This window comes from Cupressus sempervirens, chromosome 4 (assembly GCF_028749045.1).
Source record: "Cupressus sempervirens isolate cs-2001-9-10 chromosome 4, ASM2874904v1, whole genome shotgun sequence".
Taxonomy (NCBI): domain Eukaryota; kingdom Viridiplantae; phylum Streptophyta; class Pinopsida; order Cupressales; family Cupressaceae; genus Cupressus; species Cupressus sempervirens.
This window is the reverse complement of record NC_143121.1, coordinates 159,539,005-159,561,958: the sequence shown is the minus strand read 5'-3', so window position 1 is coordinate 159,561,958 and position 22,954 is coordinate 159,539,005.

The window sequence follows — 22,954 nt, the reverse complement described above, 5'->3', positions numbered from 1 at the left end:
ATTAATACTAAATCCAATATATAACACATCTACATTAAAGATTAACTACAAATTCAAATCCATTTAAATAATATACAATTGTCCTGAATGCTACTTGACAATAATCAGAATGCACAATCATCCACTGTACATGTCACATGGTATGAATAGCTGAAAGAATATACATTATAAAATAGATTACATCATCTCTTTAAGATCCATGAAATAAAATACATACAATAACCACCCATCATAGTACACACAAATAGAATGAAAGGAAATACAAAATAAAGAACTCTAGCCACGGTATCGAACTGATGGATCTCAATGGTAAAAGTAAAAAGCACTACCACCCAACCTCATGGTAACCCAGAAAGGTCCACTCCCACCGTGCTGAGGAGATAGTCTCAAGTCCCAAACAAAATAACAAACTCAAAAATCAAATCCAACATCTAAGTCAAGGAAAACCTAAAAGCAATCTAACTCAAAGTTACCAAGATATAAATGACATATAAACCCAGAAGCTACAATGACACGTAGGGAATCTATTATGCTAGTGAGCAAGTGTCATTGCACAAGCCAACTCTAAGGTTAACAGGCTAGTCTTTTAATCCTCTGGCCCCCTAGTGACTCTATGTGACACTAGTATCCTTTTGTACTGACAAAGCATACTAACGATGCATGGTTGCAACCAAGCGTCCTCTCTACTCCCATCCTAGCCTATACTAGCACTCGAGACATGGGCAAGGAAAAAAATGACTCTTATTAATTCATTTTACTCTCATTTAATGTAGTGTTATCACTTATTAACACAACCTACAATGGGTTACCTGTCAGCCTCTTTAAGGTCTCAACCTCCATTGCAAGCCACTTCTCAACATAACATATAGATAACCTACCCTAAGTTCAACAAAGAAAAAAGATCTTGAAAGACCAAATACCATACATCATTTCTCTAAACAAGCAACTGACAAGTACCAAAATCACTTGGTCAAAATACAAGCATCACTAATTCAATCATCCTAATAGGACTGATCCAAGAAAGTACACATAAACCAAATCATAACATTATATGAAATCATCAAAAAAATAATTCCTAGCCTCTGGTAGACGTCCTAAAATTGGTCAACACTCGAAGTCAACCCCAAACCCGACATACAAGAAAGCATTCAACAAACAGTGCAGTTTCATTGGTTTGTTTGATTTTGAAAACATAAAGCTTGAGTTCACAGTAAGGTTCAATCTTTAATTTTGTTTTGTAATTTTAGTTTGATAAAGTTCACTATAATCCCCTTACAACTTAACCCATTTTCACATTTAAATATGAATGCATCATTACCATTAACTCATAGAACTGTCATCTCTATAAGGATCATCAATTTAAAACAATAATTAATAAATGATTAACTAGTAATTATTTAACAATATCAAAAGATAAAATAAATCTCATAAAATGATTACCTTCTAACATCCTATTAACAAATTTATTAATTAATATTTAAATTAATTAAATTAAATTACTAATAACATATAAAATACTTAACATATAATTGACCTAGCACCTTTTTAAAATAAAGTATTAGAAATGGGCAAAAATCATGTATAATAAATACCTCAATGCCAATGATCCCTTCTCAATTTTTAGAATGAAATCCCTACCAAAAGGATTAGAAAGTTGGAATTTCATAGCAAAAAGCAGAACTCTCATTAGTAAATTTCTCACATGGGATGTGGGCAAAGGGGAGGGAGCTTTATTCCAGGAAGATTCATGGGATGGTCATCCCCCAATAGATAGTATGGGATTTCTGAATAGTATCAAAGAACTATTTATCAAACTTTGGGGGAGAAAAGTTAGTGATTAAAAACAATGAAAACTACTAATGAAGGAACTAAGTGGGATTGGAAATCTGTAGAAAACTTGGATATAGGTCCAGCAGTAAAAGAGGACTTTAGGAAAATAATTCACAAAAGGAGGATAAAGCAAGTAGATAGGAAAGATAATCTCATCTAGGCAACATCAAAAGAGGGTAAGTACAGTGTCAAAGAAGGATATAGAACTATAATAAACTCTCAAGGATGGGAAGAAGTGAATATTCCACTTAATCTATGCTAAGATGTTTCGTGTCTTCCAAAAGCAAGATTCTTTTTATGGTTGGCTTTCAAGAAAAGGATTCTTACTGCTGATAGACTCCAAAAAATGAGGTATCCAGGGACCATCTAGATGTGTTCTATGCAAGCAAGAAAGTGAAGATGTTGATCACTTATTGTATAGTTGTAACTATACTCAATTTTGTTGGGAATGGCTCAAACAAATGATGAATTGGACTACTCCCATGCCTAAAACCTTAGTGGATCTCCCCTTAGGATGGCTAACTAACCATAAGAGTGGCATATACGATAAATTATGGAGTATTTGCCCATTTATTCTTATATGGGAAGTATGGAAAGAAAGGAATAGAAAAATTTTTAGAAATCAAGAAAATGCAATTAGCTGAACTTATCAAAAAAATTGAGGCTTGTACAGTTGAGACTCTAAACTCATATATTAGGAGATCTCAAATAGAAGAAGGATCTTTTACAAAATGGGATGGTCTACTGAAAAAGAACTGGGTAAATTTGATTAACCCTCCACAAGTTTACAAAATAAGGAATAAAGAACCTAGAAACTATTGCAGATGGATCCCCCCACCTGTTGGATGGGTCAAATTAAATTTTGATGGAGCCTCCAGAGGTAATCCAGGGAAAGCAGGTATTGGATGCATCATAAATGATGAGTCAGGTAAGTGGTTAGTCAAAAGGGCTAAATCTAGAGATCCTACCACAAATAATCTAGCAGAATTAGAAGCCCTTCAAGAAGGTCTTCAGATATGCTTAAATATAGGTATATCTAAGATAATTATAGAAGGCGATTCCTCGATAATTATTAATGCCATTAGAAAGATGAAAATGCCTAATTAGGTCTTAAATTCAAGACTAGAAGAAGTCCAAAATATTTTAGATCAATTCAAAGACTCTCAGATTAATCATATTTTTAGAGAAGGCAATATAAAAGCTGACCTATTAGCAAATAAAGGTGCAGATGGAAATGACTTTTTAAGATATAATGAGCAAATAAGAAACCAAGCTAAACATAAAATAAATAATTAGAAACCTTTTTTTCTTTTTCTAGTCACTAGTTATTAGCTACCAAATAAGGGATATAGACAAGCCTAAATAAGAATTATAATAATCAATCAATACATAAATAAAATTGAATAATCTTCCACCTACATTAAATAAGTATATTTGGTTAGGTAGATTCCTTAAGATGGGTCCTATAAGACTTTAAGCAATATCATGGCTAAAGGTTTCTTTCATGAATCCCTCGAATCCATTCCTTTTAATGATAAGTGTCATTATATTTAGTATGAGCTGGCACTCAAGCTTAAGTAGGTATTACGTCATTTCATTTGGACCTTCTAGATCTTTTGGTTTTAGGATGCCTTCCTATTTATTCTATCTTTCTTGTCTCTTTCAATCTAGTAGACGACGAAAATGGAAACTAATATCAGCCTTTTTCATGCAACAAAGGTCAGAAATATGGCTTTTAGGGGCAATGTCAAACCTGAAAGATGGAATAAGGTGCTTAACCAGGTGGATGATATGTCCTGGTTAGCAATTAGTCATGCCTTAGGAGAAGGCATTTTCAATTATGAATTTTCATAGAGAACCAATATTAATATAATAGGGGCATTCATAGGTTGCTTGGCTAGAGCCAAGATTGGAAAATGGGATATGATAAAGCTGTGCTCTAATCTTTTTAACCCTGTCTAGTGTGTTGGCCTAGAAGAAGTAATTATGAGCCTAGATGATAAGCTTAGGGTTCCCCTCCTTGAGATGTATATGGATCACCCATCTAGTAGTTTTGATTTAGCCATTGTACCCAGGTGCCCATCATTGGTTATTCAAGCTAACATCGCTTTCTTCCAAGCTTAGCTGAAAAAGGAAGCCAACATACATTTCCTGCTTAGGTGAAGAGGGATTGTGGATGACCTTGACAAAGTTTGGCTCTGTGTTTATCTCAACATCTTTAAGTCATATATAGAGCTTGGAGTTGTTTTGGATGACTTGGAGGCCTTGGAATTCTACATTCCTAATTTGGAGAAAACTAGTAAGGAAAGAAGATCCTTTGTTTTTCCTCCAAATTTCCAATCTAAAAACCCTAATGAGATAGCATAAATAATCATGGTTCATTGGAGATAGGAGTAGGTTTGTTTGTTTTACTATTAGGATTTTGGTTTTTTGACTTTGGTATGAGGCTTGTTGTTTTAGTGAGGAAACTTGTAGGAAATCCTTAGGTGGATCTACATTAGGAAGTGCTTTGAATGCACAAAGTAGGGGCAAAATGACTGAGAGAGGAAGTAACTCTAGAAATTATGGGAAATCAAGAGGAAAGTCAAAGGGGAGGATGTCTCAATCGAGAGGACTGAATGATTGTTGGTATTGTGGGAAACTAGGTCATAAAAAGAAAGATTGCTGGAGAAGCTGAACTTCTCTTCATCTTCAATTGGTCTTTTAGAATGGACATGAATAAAAGAATAGTAGTCCAGGGTGGTTTGATCCAGTGGGAGCCTCATGGAGTAGGAGCATAGCTATAGTACTAGTCTCCAAGTGGGAGATTGTTGTTTAGTGTGGAGTCTGATCAGTCCCCAAGTGGGAGATTGTTAGTTTGTGGTGACTGATCAAAAAAGTATTGTACATACTTCATAAATTCTAATTTTTGGGCCATGACTGACATATGGCCAGCATATGGCCGACATGTTGTAACCCTAAAGTGGTATAAAATTACTTGTATAAAAGGGCTTAGGGTTAGGTATTTTCATTAAGTAGTGATGTGAAATTGCTTCTTGTGGTAGTATTAAGCTGTAAGGGATTACAGATTGTAATTAGGTTGTAATCATTGGATCGTAATAATATCAAACTTGTTGTTTGGTGGACATAGCCCAGGGATTAGGTAAACCACGTTAAATCTTGGTGTCTTGTGATCTTTTCTGTGTGATCTATTATTTTCTGTTATTGGTTATATTTGCATGTAATTGTTATTTCTATCCGTGGTTTAATCCTAACAAGTGGTATTAGAGCGAGGTTGTTTTTCAGTTATCCTTTATAGGAAAAGTCTAACAGTTGAGTGGGAGTCTCATGATAGAGTGGGAGTGATGGTAGATGAGGGTAAGCTAAGGGTTGACAGGTTTAATGGGCAGAACTTCCAGTTATGGAAGATGCAAATGGAAGACTATCTTTATCAGAAGGATTTATGGAAGCCGTTGGAAGGCAAAGTCAAGAATTAGGGATCTATGTCAAATGATGAATGGGATCTTTTAGATAGAAAGGCACTTGGAAGCATTCGATTATGCCTGGCACCATCGGTGGCATTTAACATTACAAAAGCAAAGACAACAAAAGAGTTGATGAAAACCCTAGTGACACTGTATGAAAAACCCTCTGCTTCAAACAAGGTATTTCTCATGAAGCATTTATTTAATATGAAAATAGTAGAAAGTGGATATGTTGCAGATCATTTAAATGAGTTTAATACTATTACTAGTCAGTTATCTTATGTGGGTATCAATTTTGATGAAGAAATTAGGGTTGTCTTGATTTTGTGTTCTTTGCTTGAAAGCTGGAATGGCTTGGTAATGGCTATGAGTAATTTTTTTCCTGGATCTAATACCCAAAAATATGAAGATGTGATCAATGTTGTTTTGAGTGAGGAAACTCGTAGGAAATCCTCAGGTAGATCTACATTAGGAAGTGCTTTGAATGCACAAAGCAGGGGCAGAACAACTAAGAGAGGAAGTAACTCTAGAAATCGTGGGAAATCAAGAGGAAAGTCAAAGGGGAGGAGGTCTCAATCGAGAGGATCGAATGACTGTTGGTACTGTGGGAAACCAGGTCATAAAAAGAAAGATTGTTGGAATCGAAAGAAAAATGAAGGAGATAAACTAGATGAAGACAAGGAGACAAATGTGGTAACAAATCTGAAGAGGATGCTTTGCTTCTGTCTTTAGAAAGTATTGATGATTCATGGGTTTTACATTTTGGTGCTTCATTTCATGCTACACCTCATAGTGGTTATTTCATTGATTATGTCCAAGGGGATTTTGGGCTTGTTTATTTGGGGGATAATGAACCCTGTCAGATTGTTGGAAAGGAAAAAATTAAGATTAAGTTGTAGAATGGGAATCATTGGCTTTTACATGAGGTAAGACATATTCCAAGGCTGAGTAGGAATTTAATTTTAGCAGGGAAACTCGGTGATGAGGGTTGTGTAGTTACTTTTAATGATAAAAATTGGAATGTTTCAAAAGGTTCCCTTGTAGTAGCAAAAGGTGTGAAAGTAGGCACCTTATATCTTTGTACAGGTAGTATTGTTCCTTCTACTTTAATTGTTTTAGAGAGAAATGAATATTTAGGAACAATTACTGTAGTTGAGTAGGGAGAACAAATAACTCTTGTAGATTCTGATACAGTGATGTGGCACAACAGACTTAGGCACATGAGTGAGAAAGGTATGAAAGTACTTCATTCAAAGAAAGTTTTATCAGGTCTGAAATGTGTTAATATGAATTTCTGTGAAAGTTGTGTGTATGAAAAACAAAAGAGAGTGAGTTTTGTAAAGACTGGGAAGGAAAAAAAGAGAGGAGAAATTAGAGCTTGTGCATACAAATGTATGGGGATTGGCTCAGGTATCTTCCCTTAGTGACTCTCATTATTATGTTACATTTATTGGTGATGCAACTAGAAAAGTATGGGTTTATTTCCTTAGACAAAAATCTGATGTATTTCAAACTTTTAAGAAATGGAAATGCTTGGTAGAAAATGAGACTGATAAGAAATTAAAATGTCTCAGATCTGATAATGGTGGTGAGTATTGCAGTCATGAATTTGAGGATTATTGCTATACTAATGGAATTTGTAGACAGAAAACTGTTCCAAGGACTCCATAGGAAAATGGAGTGGTTGAATGCATGAACAGGACTATAATGGAGTGTGCAAGGAGCATGAGGTTGCATGTTGTGTTGCCCTTACGCATGTGGACAAAGGCTATCAATACTGTTGTATATTTGATTAATAGAAGTTCATGTACTCCTTTGGGTTGTGGTATTCCAGAGGAAGCATAAGCTGGTAAGAAGGTGAGTTATTATTTTCTCAAAACCTTTGGCTGTGAAGCATTTGCTCATATAGATTTTGAAAATAGAACCAAGCTGGAAGCTAAGTCAAAGAAATGTGTATTTGTTGGATATGGCATTAATGAATTTGGTTATAGGCTTTTGGATTTTGAAAATCATAAAATTTTAAGAAGTCAGGATGTTATATTCAATGAGAAAGTGTTGTACAAAGATCTGTTGCAGCAACATGAGAAGAAAGAAGATGATTATGTAGTGTTGGATGATACTCCAAAAGCTGATGTTCTAGCCATTCCTCATGATTTGCAACATCCACAACAACAAATACCTTACACACCAATAAATGTTAGACGATCAACAAGGAAAATTAGACCTCCAGAAAGATTCTTTCCCTCTTCGTATTCAATTTTACTTATTGATGTTGGTGAACCTGAATGTTATGATGAAGCTGTGTAGGTGGATACTAAGATTCAGTGGGAGTCTGCAATGAAAGAAGAAATGGACTCCTTGATGAAAAATAAGACTTGGGATTTATGCAAATTTCCTACTGGTAAAATGGCTTTATAGAATAAGTGGGTTTACAAGTTGAAAGAAGAGGAAAGAGGCAAGAAAAGATTTAAAGCCAGGTTAGTTGTGAAAGGATTTGCATAGAAAAAGGGCATTGATTTTGATGAGATATTTTCTCCTGTTGTTAAGATGATTTCTATCCGTACTGTTTTAAGTCTTGTGACTACTAAAGATTTGCATTTAGAGCAGTTTGATGTCAAAACAACCTTCCTTCATGGTGATTTGGATGAAAAGATATATATGGCTCAGCCACAAGGATTTGTGGTCAAAGGTAAGGAGAACTTAGTGTGCAAATTGAAGAAAATTTTATATAGCTTGAAGCAAGCACCTTAGCAATGGAATCTAAAATTTGATAGTTTTATGCATGAACATGGATACAATAGGTGTCATTTAGATCATTGTGTTTATTTTAAGAGGTTGGATGATGACAACTACATTATTTTATGTTTATATGTTGATGATATGCTTGTAGCTGGGTCTAACAAGGATCACATTAAGGGGCTAAAACACCAATTAGCACATGCATTTGCTATGAAGGATTTGGGGGCAGCAAGACAAATCTTTGGTATTAAGATTTGCAAAGATAGGAAGAATATAACATTGACACTATCTCAGGTTGATTATGTGGAGAAGGTGTTGCAATGTTTCGCTATGGAGAATGCTAAAGTTGTTAGCACACCTTTACCTAGTCATTTGAAGTTGACTAAGGAGATGTGTCCTAAGACACAAGAAGGGGATAAGATGTCTAAGGTACCCTATGCTTTAGCTATAGGAAGCTATGTATCCTATGGTATGTACTAGGCCAAATATTGCACATGTAGTGAGAATCGTCAACAGGTATATGAGTCATATCGACATTGAGCATTGCAATGCAGTCAAATGGATTCTTAGATATTTGAGAAGAACATCCAATAAGTGTTTACACTTTGGGGGCTCTACTACTGATTTACAGGGCTTTGTTGACTCAGATTTGGCAGGGGATATTGATACCTAGCGAAGTACTATAGGTTATGTCTTTACTATTGGTGCGGTAGCTGTGAGCTGGGTTTCTAGGTTATAGAAGGTTAATGCTTTATCCACTACAGAGGTAGAGTATGTAGCTACTACAGAGGCAGCCAAGGAGATGATATGGCTTCAGTTCTTCTTGGAAGAATTGGGACATCCTCAAAGGGATAATTATTTGTTTACAGATAGTCAAAGTGCCATTCATCTTTCAAAGAATTCAGCTCTGCATTCAAAGACCAAACACATACAATTGTGGTACCATTCCATTCGATCAGTTTTGGAGGATGGATAGTTAAAGCTGGATAAGATACATATAGATGACAATCTAGCAGATATGTTTACAAAGATAGTAACAAGGGAGAAGCTAAACTCCTCTTCAGCTTCAGTTGGTCTTTTAGACTGAACATGAATAAAAGAACAACAGAGTCCAAGGTGGTTTGATCCAGTGGGAGTCTCATGGAGTAGCAGCATAGCTAAAGGATCAGTCTCCAAGTGGGAGATTGTTGTTTAGTGTGGAGCCTGATTAGTCCCCAAGTGGGAGATTGTTAGTTTGTGGTGACTGATCAGGAAAGTACTATACATACTTCATAAATTCTAATTTTTGGGCTATGGCCGACGTTGTGGCCGACATATGGCCGGCATGTTGTAACCCTAAAGTGGCATAAAATTACTTGTATAAAAGGGCTTAGGGTTAGGTATTTTTATTAAGTGGTGATGCAAAATTGCTTCTTGTGGTGGTATTGAGCTGTAAGGGATTACAGATTGTAATCACTGGATTGTAATAATATCGAACTTGCTATTTGGTGGACATAGCCTAGGGATTGGGTGAACCATGTTAAATCTTGGTGTCTTGTGTTCTTTTTTATGTGATCTATTATTTTCTATTATTGGTTATTTTTGCATGTAATTGTTATTTATGTTTGTGGTTTAATCCTAACAAGGCTTCCCCTAGTTTTCTCTATCTCAGTCCTTTTCTTTTTGGTATTTTGGTTTGATCCTGGTCTTTTATTCAGACAATGGTTTTATATACTCATATGTACATATTATGTCTTACCTAATTAAGTTTATAGTATTTTAGTTTTAACTGCTTGAATCTCTTACAAATTCTTAACTCTTTGTAAAGAATGAGGCGGAATGTATCTTAAATGTTTAGTTTGCCAAGAAACTCCCACTGTAATATTTCATTAAAAGACTAATTTAGTTTGTCCTTTTGGTTGGTATATATTGATTTGTCTATCTTAAGAATTAGCAAATAGAAATTGATGCTGAATATTAAACTCCAGTACCTACACCTGCACAGTCACCAGAGCACACATCACATACTCCTGAACATGAAAATGATCTTGAGGAAATTCCCGCAAAACCAAATAGCCCTATTAATGTTGATAGTGACACAGAATCCTCAGAAGAAATAGTGTCAGGATTTGAACAACCAGCAGAGGAAACTGATAATCTATCACCAGAGGAATATCCATCTGTTGCACAAGAAATGGTTCAGGAAATTGTTGAAACATTTCAAGTTAAAACGACTATTGCACCCTATTATGTAGCCATTGCTCCTTCATAAAAAAGTTGATAACACTGTTGCCTATCAAAATAAAATCTTTGTTGAACGTCAAAATTCTAAGGACGACAACATGCCTTGAAGATTATAGACCTATTGTTCGTCGTCATACACCACCGAACATTTCCACTCCGTTAATAGCCAGCTTTAGTTTGTACCAACAGTTTCAATGGGAAAAAGAAAACTGGGATTTAGAAAGGAAGCAATTGCTTAGAACTATCAGGGAACAAGCACAGCAAATTGAAGAAAAGGATAGTGAAATTATGGTCCTACAGCAACGTGTCACAAAGATTACAGAGCTCATTCCAGAGCTTGTAAATTGCAAGTCCCCATCTCCAGTTTACATACTGTTCCTAAAGGAGAAAATGATTAATTTTCAGTTGTCTCGAATTACTTGGGGGTTGAATCCTTCCTTACATACTCCCCAGGAATTTTATGCAACATTCAATTCAGTTCTGATGACTCTACAGAATCTCCTCTATGAGTTATATGTTCATAATCTTGCTATACCAGATGATAAAGATTGGAATTCATTGTTATATGTGGGAGATGTACAGTTTAGGGCCGTTATGTCATGGATGCAGAATGAGATCAGTCGAGAGAACCAGGCTACTCCCTATAGGGAAAGAGAAATGTTTGAACCATTGTACATTCGGCTAGAAGTATAAAACACTTACAGAGTATTCTTCGATTGGCTTTCTGTTAACAATAATCGAAGTGCTGGTGCCAAAATTCACCCTGTCCGTGAACAGTCATTTCTGGATTGAGAGCAGCATTGTTCTGCAAATGCCCCTGATGCTATACAAGCTTCTCTTCAAAGATGGATTCGATTGCTAGAAGACTTGAAAACAAGGGAGTTGCACTCTCCCCAAAATCTGGAATTGGCCATCAACAGGATGCCTAGGTATCTGACGCTGGGAAGAAATCAGAAAAATTATAGGGCACCTCTTCATTTCCAACCGCCAATACTCTTGCATCCTATGCTTGGAAAATATGATTTGTTTGTTGAATATAACATGACTTCTAAAGAACAAAAATGGGAAAGGTTGAAACAAAATCATGGATATTTTGATTACAGAGCTCATGAATCAGGGGAGAAAATCGCCAATGATCTCAGACTGTGGATGAGGATCAGAAACCTATAGATGCTGAAGGGACCAACCTCAGGACGGTTGGGGGGAAAAATGATGACATGAAGAAATAAAAGTTTTATTAGCCCTTTTTGTGAACATTTGTCTATAACATACTGAACTTTATCATCCTTTAAAATAAATGTTTGTGGGAAGTCTTGTGTGTATTAAATGTTGATTGCAGGATACAAGCTGAGTGGGATTTAAACAAACTATGAAGGAATAGTGCTAAGGCATTGATGACATTAAGGAGAAGCGTTATGACATCATTGCAGCTAGAATACTTGGCGGCAAAGTCAGAAGGGACCTGTTTTAATGAATAACAAAGAGGGACTTGATAAAGCGGCTGAGCAAGGAAGCAAGCATCAAAGTAATCAGTTAAACATACAACGCATGATACTTGGATTCCTGGAAGCTGTTTGAAGATAGATAAAAGATCAAATCTAGCATTTGCTATGATCTATATTTGTGGGGAATTTAAGGGATAATTAATGTCTTTCAAATTGCGTGTTTGCAATCTTAAGTTGTTACTAACTTTCCTTCATGAGGAAGTCGTAGTTTTAGGAGTTTTTTGTTCTTCCCTATAAATAAGACCTCGTCTGCATCTATAAGGCTAAGTAGTGAGTAGATAGACAGAGTCAAAAATATGTCTAATCAATATAACACGCTTTTAGTTGCAGGATTGGACATCCCTTACCACCAAAGTACTATGCTGATTTTCATTAAATGTCAATCTGGGAGTGTGAACTTGAGATGATGTCTGCAAAGTATATGCTCTAGTTTTCACTAAAAGTCACTACTACTTTGAATGCAATAACCATTAAGGAAATCTAGTTTATCCAAAGGAAAGACAACTATCAAATACTTGGAAGGAAATTCTAATTATTTAGCCATACATCTATGCACCTACTGTTGCAAGATTAGTCATTGGTTCTGTTCCCAGTGGCTGCAGGAACAACAGTTCTAACCTTAACTTAGAAAACTGAGTCTAACTCCTACTTACTAAAGCAAACTCCACCTTCTACGTGGGCCCCCACGGAAGAATGAAGGAAAGACAAACTTAGATAAAAGTGTAGAAACTTAGCAAAGGCATATATTCATCCAATATGCAGTATTACAATAACTTGAAAAAATGATAAGATGTCTATCAACTCTGTCTATCTACTCACTACTTAGCCTTATAGATACAGACGAGGTCTTATTTATAGGGAAGAACAACAAACTCCTAAAACTATGACTTCCTCATGAAGGAAAGTCAGTTACAACTTAAGACTGCAAACACACAATTTGAAAGACATTAATTATCCCTTAAATTCCCCACAAATATAGATCATAGAAAATGCTAGATTTTCCTTTTTTATTTGTCTTCAAACAGTTTCCAGGAATCCAGGTATCGTGCATTGTATGTTTAACTGATTGCTTTGATGCTTGCTTCCTTGCTCAACCACTTTATCAGGTCCCGCTTTGTTATTCATTAAAACAGGTCCCTTCTGACTTTGCCACTAAGTTTTCTAGCTGCAACGGTGTCATAACGCTTCTCCTTAATGTCATCAATGCCTTAGTACTATTCCTTCATAGTTTGTTTAACTTTCGCTCAGCTTGTATCCTGTGATCAACATTTAATACACACAAGACTTCCCGCAAACATTTATTTTAAAGGATGATAAAGTTCAGTATCTTATAGACAAATGTTCACAAAAAGGGCTAATAAAACTTCTATTTCTTCATGTCATCATTTTCCCCCCCAACCATCTTGAGGCTGGTCCCTTCAGCATTTATAGGTTTCTGATCCTCATCCACAGTCTGAGATCATTGGCGATTTTCTCCCTTGATTCATGAGCTCTGTAATTAAAATATCCATGATTTTGTTTCAACCTTTCCCATTTCTGTTCTTCAGTAGTCATGTTATATTCAACAAACAAATCATATTTTCCAAGCATAGGATGCAAGAATATTGGCAGTTGGAAATGAAGAGGTACCCAATAATTTTTTTGATTTCTTCCCAACGTCAGATACCTGGGCATCCTGTTGATGGCCAATTCCAGATTTTGGGGAGAGTGCAACTCCCTTGTTTTCAGGTCTTCTAGCAATCAAATCCATCTTTGAAGAGAAGCTTGTATAGCATTAGGGGCATTTGCAGAACAATGTTGCTCCCAATCCAAAAATGCCTGTTCGCAGATAGGGTGAATTTTGGCAGCAACACTTCGATTATTGTTAACAGAAAGCCAATCGAAGAATACTCTGTAAGTGTTTTGTACTTCTGGCCGAATGTATAGTGGTTCAAACATTTCTCTTTCCCTATAGGGAGCAGCCTAGTTCTCTCAACTGATCTCATTCTGCATCCATGACATAACGGCCCTAAACTGTACATCTCCCACATATAACAATGAATTCCAATCTTTATCATTTGGTACAAGAAGATTATGAACATATAACTCACAAAGGAGATTTTGTAGAGTCATCAGAACTGAATTGAATGTTGCATAAAATTTTTGGGGAGTGTGTAAGGAAGGGTTCAACCCCCGAGTAATTTGAGACAATTGAAAATTAATCATTTGCTCCTTTAGGAACAGTGTGTAAACTGGAGATGGGGACCTACAATTTACAAGCTCTGTAATCTTTGTGACACATTGCTGCAAGACCATAATTTCACTATCCTTTTCTTCAATTTACTATGCTTGTTCCCTGATAGTTTTGAGCAATTGCTTCCTTTCTAAATCCCAGTTTGCTTTTTCCCATTGAAACTGTTGGTACAAACTAAAGCTGGCTATTAACGGAGTGGAAATGTCTGGTGGTGTATGATGACAAACAATAGGTCTATAATCTTCAAGGCAGTGCTCAGGATGATGGTGGTCAGAAGTGCTGTCATCCTGAGAATGTTGACATTCAACAAAGCTTTTATTTTGACAGGCAACAATGTTATCAACTTTTTATGAAGGAGCAACGGCTGCAGGATAGGGTGCAATAGTCGTTTTAACTTGAAATGTTTCAACAATTTTTTGAACCATTTTTTGTGCAATAGATGGATATTCCTCTAGTGGTAGATTATCAATTTCCTCCACTGGTTGTTCAAGTCCTGACACTATTTCTTCTGAGGACTCTGTGTCACTATCAACATTAATAGGGCTATTTGGTTTTGCAGGAATTTCCTCAAGATCATTTTCATGTTCAGGAGTAGGTGTTGTGTGCTCTGGTGACTGTGCAGGTGTAGGTACTGGAGTTTCAATATCAATAGGTGGTATAGGAGGCTCAGTAGGTGGCGCAGGAGGTTCAGTTCTTAAATTTACCCCAGACATTCTGGTGACTCGCTGTGGAGTAGAAATTGGTTTCTTGCCCTTATCAACAGATTTCCTTTTATTCGGGTTAAGTGTAGGTTCTTGTGATACTGGAGATACTTCTTTTGAACCTTCCTCTACGGCAATTATGCGTGATTTTCTCTTCCTAGAAGTTGAGGCTTCTACTGTCAAAATTTTCCTCTTTGCAGTTTTAGGCGTAGAAGCAGAAGCCGAAGCTCCTTGAGCCATTCTATATACTACTTTCTTGACTCCTACAACATTTTTCTCTCTTGTCCCCACTCCTTGCCCTTTAGGTCCACCCCTTTTAGGTCCCTCTAACCTTAGCTTTACAAAATCATCCAATGTTCACAAGTGCTGCCTAGTCAATTCCTTTTCAATTATAGCCCTAATCAAGCAATGGTGGGATATCGATTGGGTTTTTCCTTGCTGTACATAGGTAGCTTGCCTTTTGATAATATTATAAAGGAAACTCGAAAGATTTACAGGACAATCCCCATGCCGCAAACCACTCGGAATTTTGAAACGAATAGCATGCAAATAAGAATATCTTCCTTCACAGGTAAAATATCTTATGATAAATTCAGCAGGGTGGATGAATTGTAGAGGGACAAATAATCGTAATGTAGCTTGCTTTTTGTCTTCCTCTAGTCAAGGATCTCCCGATACTGAGAATTGCTCTTTTTCTTGTCTTGCATCCATGTCCTCTGTCCAACGTTCTCCATTTGTGGGTAACCCAAAAACTTCTGCCACCACTTCTTCGATGAATTCTACCCGAATGCCCTTAACAGTTGCATATCCATCCCTCAATGTATTATGAAATTGGAGCGCAATTTCCTGATCAAACTGCTTCAAACTAAGACAATACGCCAACCATCCTCATTGTTGAAACAAACTACATGTTGTTGGGTCTGCCAGTAAGACTCTGTGATCTGCTGGTTCATGCCCCTGAGGTTCTCCACCCATATTTTCAAAAAAAAATGCCAGTACAAGAAAATTCATTGCAAATGATTTTAAGAGTATGGGCAGTGATAGCTACAGGGGTTTCAACAAAGGGAAATTGCAATACTTCAATACTTTCCAAACATCACATCCTTCAGTACTTCATGACGACATTGTAATCACCAAACCATAATGAGGATAAAGATTGTGCTAAAAAACATACGCCATATTAATGAGGAGTTATGAGAAATCATGATTTAATAGTTAGCCTTCTTTACATTATTTCACACATTTCGGAAGTACAAAGGGGTGTCAGCTCATTACTGAAATGACCCTTCCCCGTACATCCTATATGTCAACTTAAGATTTCCTTGATTTTGCATTCATGATTTCGATTTTTCCTCCCCCCAACCTAGCAGAGACTGGGTCCCACTAGACCATAAAGATTGCAAATTTTGAAAATTGAAATAACATGCTTTCCTAAATAAATAATAAATTAAATAAATGCAAAGGGGTCAAGTGTGACTGACCTCAGGTGCGATAGGAAGGATGGATTGAGAAGTGTCTTACGAGAGAAAGAAAGTGAGATGGCATGATAATGGAAAGACAAGAAGATGGGATGGAATGAGGTGGAAAAGGAATGAATTTTCGCAGGAGCGTGAAATTTTTATTATGAAGGCCTTGAAAATAAATTCAAGGGGCTGCAGGCATTTGGGTGGGAGCCTCAGACGAAGTGGCTGCAGGAAGAGATGTTTCTGTTGTGGTGAACTGTTGAAGAAATTCTTCCCTGGTTGCTGGTTTATGATATAACTTCAGGCGATGCCCATTAACCAGGAGTTTGAATTTGACCGGATCAATTGTTGACAGTTGAACTGCTTCATTGTTAAAAATTGTAATGATTTCATAGGGACCAAGCCATCGAGTTTGAAATTTTCCTTGGTGATGCTGATATCGTGAATCATACAGGAGTGCCCAATCACCAACAGAGAATTCTCTGTCTTTAATGAATTTGTCATGCCATTGCTTTCTTTGACTTTGAATTAATTTTGTGTTATGAAGAGCTGATTTTTTCCATTCATCCAACTCATTGAGATGCAAAATGCGATCCTATTGTGCTGCAAGAAGGGTAATATCAAGTTCCAAAGTTGTCCGCAGAGTTTTATGTTCAAATTCAATAGGCATAACAATTGTCTTCCCATATAGGAGTTGGAAAGGTGTAAACCCAGTAGTGGATTTCCATGTTTTTCTGTACGCCCATAAGGCTTTAGGAAGTTTAGCTGCCCAATCTTTATGATGCAAAGACACTGTTTTAGTGAGAATATGTTCTAGCTCTCTATTTGTCACTTCTACTTGTCCATTGGCTTGTGGATGATACGGAGATGATTTGCCATGCTGAATTTTATATTCTTCCATGAGTGCTGCTATCAGATTAGATGTGAACTAAGGCCCTTGATCTGATTGTAATTCTCTTGGAACACCAAATCTGGTAAAGATACATTCGTACAAAAAATTTGCAACATTATTGTCACGGGGATGCTTCATGGGTTTTGCTTCAACCCACTTAGTAACATAATCAGTGCAAACTAATATGTAACTTTTCCTTTCTGATGGTGGTTCAATAGGGCCAACAAAATCAATTCCCCATTTATCAAATGGTTCTACTACTATCTATGGTTGCAGGGGCATTTCACCTGTTTTTGTCAGTCTACCCATTCTTTGACATTTATCACATTTTTTTGTATACTGAGCCGCATCCTTGTGAAGTGTAGGCCAATAATAACCTGTATTTAGAATCTTTAATGCAGTCTGTTTGTTAGCAAAGTGTCCACCACAGGGCTCATCATGACAAGCACGAAGAACATCATATGTTTCATCCTCTTTGAGACATTGTCGTGTTACCTAATCTGGTCTAGTATAAAACATGAATCCTGAGATCCATGAGCAATTAAAACTCTTTTTTGCCAGCAATCATTTTTCTTTTGCAGAAAAATATGGAGGAGTTTTGCTAGTAGTTAGATAGTTGGCAATGTCAGCATACCAATGTTCATCAGGAAAGCTATCTTCTATGGCTGCAGGATCATCAGGTGTTTGAAGACGAGACAAGAAATCAGCTACAACATTTTCTTTACCTGACTTGTCAATAATGATGATGTCAAATTCTTGCATTAGTAACAACCATCGAGCCAATCGTCCAGAGATTGTTGGCTTGTTCATCAAATATTTGATAGCAAAGTGATCTGTATGTACAAATATTTGGTATCCTGTAATGTAATGTCTGAATTTATTCATAGCATAAATTACAAGAAACAGTTCTTTCTCTATCACCATGTAGTTATACTCGGCTCCTTGAAGATTTTTGTTGATATAGTAAATTGCATGTTCTACTGAATCTATCTTTTGGCCAAGTACCGCTCTAATGGCATGATCTGAATCATCTATGTGTATATGAATAGGTGACTCCCAATTTGGTCTTCAGAGCACTGGTGCTGTTGAGAGGACTTCCTTAAGCTGCAAGAAAGCTTTTGTACACTCTGAATCCCATACAAACTCTGCATCTTTTCAAAGCAATTTGTATAAAGGTGCTGCAATTTGACTGAAATCTTTGATAAAATGCCGACAATATCTCGCATGTCCTAAAAAACTCCTGAATTCTTTCAATTTAGCTGGTACAACCAATGTATGTATGACTTCTATTTTTGCTGGATCTACTTCAATTCCTTTAGGGGAAATAAAGTGTCCCAACACCACTCCTTGCATCATCATAAAGCACTTTTCACTGTTTAAAGACAAATTGTAGTTTTTGCATCTTTGTAAAACCTTGTCCAAGTTTCCCTTGGCTTCTTCAAATGTTTACCCATATGTGGTGAAGTCATCCATATATACTTCCAAACAATTTGCAGATATGTCAGAAAAAATGCTAATAACAGCTCTTTGGAAAGTTGCAGATGCATTGCACAAACCAAATGGTAGGACAGAATAAGCAAATGTTTCCCAAGGACATGTGAATGTTGTCTTGTCCTAATCCTCTGGTGCTATCTGGATTTGATTGTAACCACTAAACCCGTCTAAGAATGAAAAGTATTTTTTTCCTGCAAGATTGTCAGATAAAGGCAGAATGCTTTCTAAGACATACTCTTGTGTAGAAGATGTCTCAGGTTGTGTTCCATACTCATTTAGTATAATAGAAGAAATGACATCTTCTTCTTCTTTAATGTTTACAAATGAGTCCCGTGAGATCATCATCAATTGTTGAATAGAATCTATGTCCATATCAAAGTCATCCATATTTGGCCAGACAACTTGATCATCCTGCAACAAAGGCTGAGCAGGAGAATACAAGGTCAAATTTTTAGTGTTCGTTCCATCTGAAATAGTCATTTTCCCTTATCAGGATGAAATATAAGCATCTGCTGTTGCTAACCATGGTCGTCCTAAAATGATAGGTTAGCCCCCAATACTTGTTTTTAGAGAGAGTACAACAAAATCAACTAAATACTCCCATGAATGTAATATGATAGTGACATCTTCTAGCAGACCATCAGGAATGATGGTAGAACTATCTGCTAGTTGCAAGATTGTTGGGGTCTACTTGAGACCAATGATGCTTAATTTGGACACTACTTCCTTGGTCATTACATTGATGGATGCTCCTAGGGCTATTAAGACATTCTGCACTTGTACTCCTTGAATGGTGAGGGTTACTACTGGGCTTCCAGGGTCTGCATACTTAGGCATTTTGCAGTTATCAAGCATAAGATCAGAAAGTTGTCTAAGGACATGGATAGTCTTTGGGTCTTTCTTTTTCCTTCCTAGCTTTTTAACACAGGCTTCTCTGATGGCTTTTGAATATATAGGTACTTCCTTGATTGCATCAAGCAAGGGAATTTTTACTGTCATTTGCTTGAGTTGCTCAAGCAAATCTAGTGCAGCTTGATTTTCACTTGGCAGTATTTGCTCTATTAACCTACTAGGAAATGGTGGTGTTTTGGCTGTAGGAGAAATAGTGGTGGTAGGTTCTTGAACTAACTCAACATTTGTAGCATCTATTTCTGTTATAATGGGCTGCTGAGGTGAGGCAAGCGTTGTTCCAGATCTTAGATGGATATCATTCAGGGTGATGGAATAACTTTGTTGCTAGGCTGAAGGTTTTGCACTATTAGGATTAGGTGCAGGTTGTGCAGGTAACTGTGGCTATTTTGGAAGGGTTGTATTGGCTATAGGAGGCATTAAGGCTTATTGTTGAGGAGGTTGAGTCAAGGCCGGTTGATGTTGGTGCTGCTGCCAATTTTGGGTTTGCTGCCAACCCTGCTGAGGTTGTTGCCAACCCTATTGAGGTTGTTGCCAACCTTGGTTAGGTTGCTGCCATCCTTGGTTGGATTGCTGCCATCCTTGGTTAGATTGCTACCACCCTTGGTCAGGTTGCTGCCAACCTTGGTTAGGCTACTGCCAATGATTATAATTACCATGCTGTTGTTGCCATTGACTATTACCACCGTAATTATGGAGTGGGTCTTGAGGAATACTTGATCTTGGAGCCCATGGCCTTCGTTGAGCAACATAGAGGACTTCCCTGTCTTTATCAATTGCCTTGAACTCAGTAGGCACATGTTGTGATTCCAAGCTAGCAATAGGCTTACATCGGCAGTTGTGTTTCTTTTCTCTACAATGGGGGCAATATTCTGCCAACATACTATCAGCATCCTCCTTCTTCCTTCATGCTTGCATGGTATCCAATTGTGTAGCAACATCATTAATGATGTCTTGCTTGAAATCCGACAAGAGGTTTGACAATTCTGTCTTAGATACTCCTGCCCCAGGAATCTTTTGGAGTAAATCCCTCAAACTTCGTCTTTTTTTTGTTGTTGCTCTGGAATAGTTCAAACAAATATTTCGGATTTCAGCCCATGTCTTCTGTGTAATTTCACCTCTAGCCATTAAGTCTAAAGCTTCCATACTCTTGTCATGTACTCCTTTCAGAAAGAGATGCTTTTGAGACTCCTCATTCAGCTAACGTTGTGTGTTGCGCTGTAGGTTAAACATGAACCAGGCAACATAGTCCTCCAAAGTCTCATCCTCCTTTTGTGACATTTTAAAAATGTCACCTCCTTTCAAATCATGGCCTCTGCAATATTCCTTATATTTATTAAGGAACAAGTTACTCATAGTTGGCCAATCTGTCACAACATTGACACCTAAACTCATGAAGCATCTCAAAGCGACTTCTTTGAGAGTTGATGGAAACAATTTCAGCTTATGGGCATAAGTTGTGTAGTCATAACTTCGACAAAGGATGTCAAACTCAAAGAGAAAAGTTTCTGGATCTTCAGTAATAAGGCCATAGAATTTTGATAGGGCAGTTGATGGTATATTTTTCAAATTTTGATTACCCTGCTGAGGAGGAATTGGAAAGGGAAAGGTAGGCTGAGTTGCTGCCATTTGTAGATGTCCTAGTGGTGGCTGATAAATGACTAGAGCTAATGGATTATCTTGATATTATGGCTCAGCAAAAATATTATTCAAATGAAAAGATTCTTCATATGTGGTCAGTGATTGTACTTGTTCCAGTACTTCTGCAAATACATTTTCAAACAATTCTTCTTCTCTCTCTTCCCTTTCTTCAAGGTCAGGATAAAAAGGATCTTCCTGATTGAAGTTGGGAAGAAATCTTCCAAGGTGATCTCTTCTTCTATGCATGCAAGAATGCTAAAAAAAATGAAACTAAATGACTCAATAGTAAATACTAGACTAACACCATCCCTGGCAACATATGTCTAATCAATATAACATCCTTTTAGTTGCAGGATTGGAAATCCCTTACCACCAAAGTACTATGTTGATTTTCATTAAATGTCAATCTGGGAACGTGAACTTGAGATGATGTCTGCAAAGTATATGCTCTAGTTTTCACTTAAAGTCACTACTACTTTGAATGCAATAACCATTAAGGAAATCTATTTTATCCAAAGGAAAGACAACTATCAAATACTTGGAAGGAAATTCTAATTATTTAGCCATACATCTATGCACCTACTGCTGCAAGAACAATGACTGGTTCTATTTCCAGTGGCTACAGGAACAACAGTTCTAACCTTAACTTAGAAAATTGAGTTTAACTCCTACTTACTAAAGCAAACTCCACCTTCCGCGTGGGCCCCCACGGAAGAATGAAGGAAAGACAAACTTAGATAAAAGTGTAGAAACTCAACAAAGACATATATTCATCCAATATGCAGTATTACAATAACTTGGAAAAATGATAAGATGTCTATCAACTTCGTCTATCTACTCACTACTTAGCCTTATAGATACATACGAGGTCTTATTTATAGGGAAGAACAACAAACTCCTAAAACTACAACTTCCTTATGAAGGAAAGTCAGTTACAACTTAAGACTGCAAACACACAATTTGAAAGACATTAATTATCCCTTAAATTTCTCACAAATATAGATCATAGCAAATGCTAGATTTTCTCTTTTATCTATCTTCAAACAACTTCCAAGAATCCAGGTATCGTGCATTGTATGTTTAACTGATTGCTTTGATGCTTGCTTCCTTGCTCAGCCGCTTTATCAGGTCCCGCTTTGTTATTCATTAAAATAGGTCCCTTCTGACTTTGCCGCCAAGTCTTCTAGATGCAACGGTGTCATAACGCTTCTCCTTAATGTCATCAATGCCTTAGCGCTATTCCTTCATAGTTTGTTTAACTCCTGCTCAGCTTGTATCCTGCGATCAACATTTAATACACACAAGACTTCCCACAAACATTTATTTTCATTTATCAGTTTATAAAGAAAAGGCATTAATTATTCAACTAATAGTTTTTGCAATCTCTTCAGTTGCAGGAAGATCTACCCATATCAAACATTCATGAAGAAATTTTTTTACCACAAAATGAACCCCTTTTTAAATATAATTCCAATTATCATTTTATGCCCTATGTCCATACTTTATACATCAAAAGTTCAAAACATTTATATTAAAGGATGATAAAGTTCAGTATGTTATAGAAAAATGTTCACAAAAAGGGCTAATAAAATTTCTATTTCTTCATGTCATCAAAGGTGGTTTTTTTTTCATATTAGAGTAAATGTTAAGTTGTCTTTAATATCCTCTATAATAAGGTAGTAGCCATGAAACTTATTTCTAAATAATAGAACGATGATTAAAGGTAATAAGATCAATCTTTTAAATGGAATAAAACAAAAATTCGTCAACTTTGTTTAGTGAGTTTGGCCTAATATTAATCTATAATAATTAATTTCTAAAAGCATAATCAGAATAAACATAGAATTATCAAAATTATTG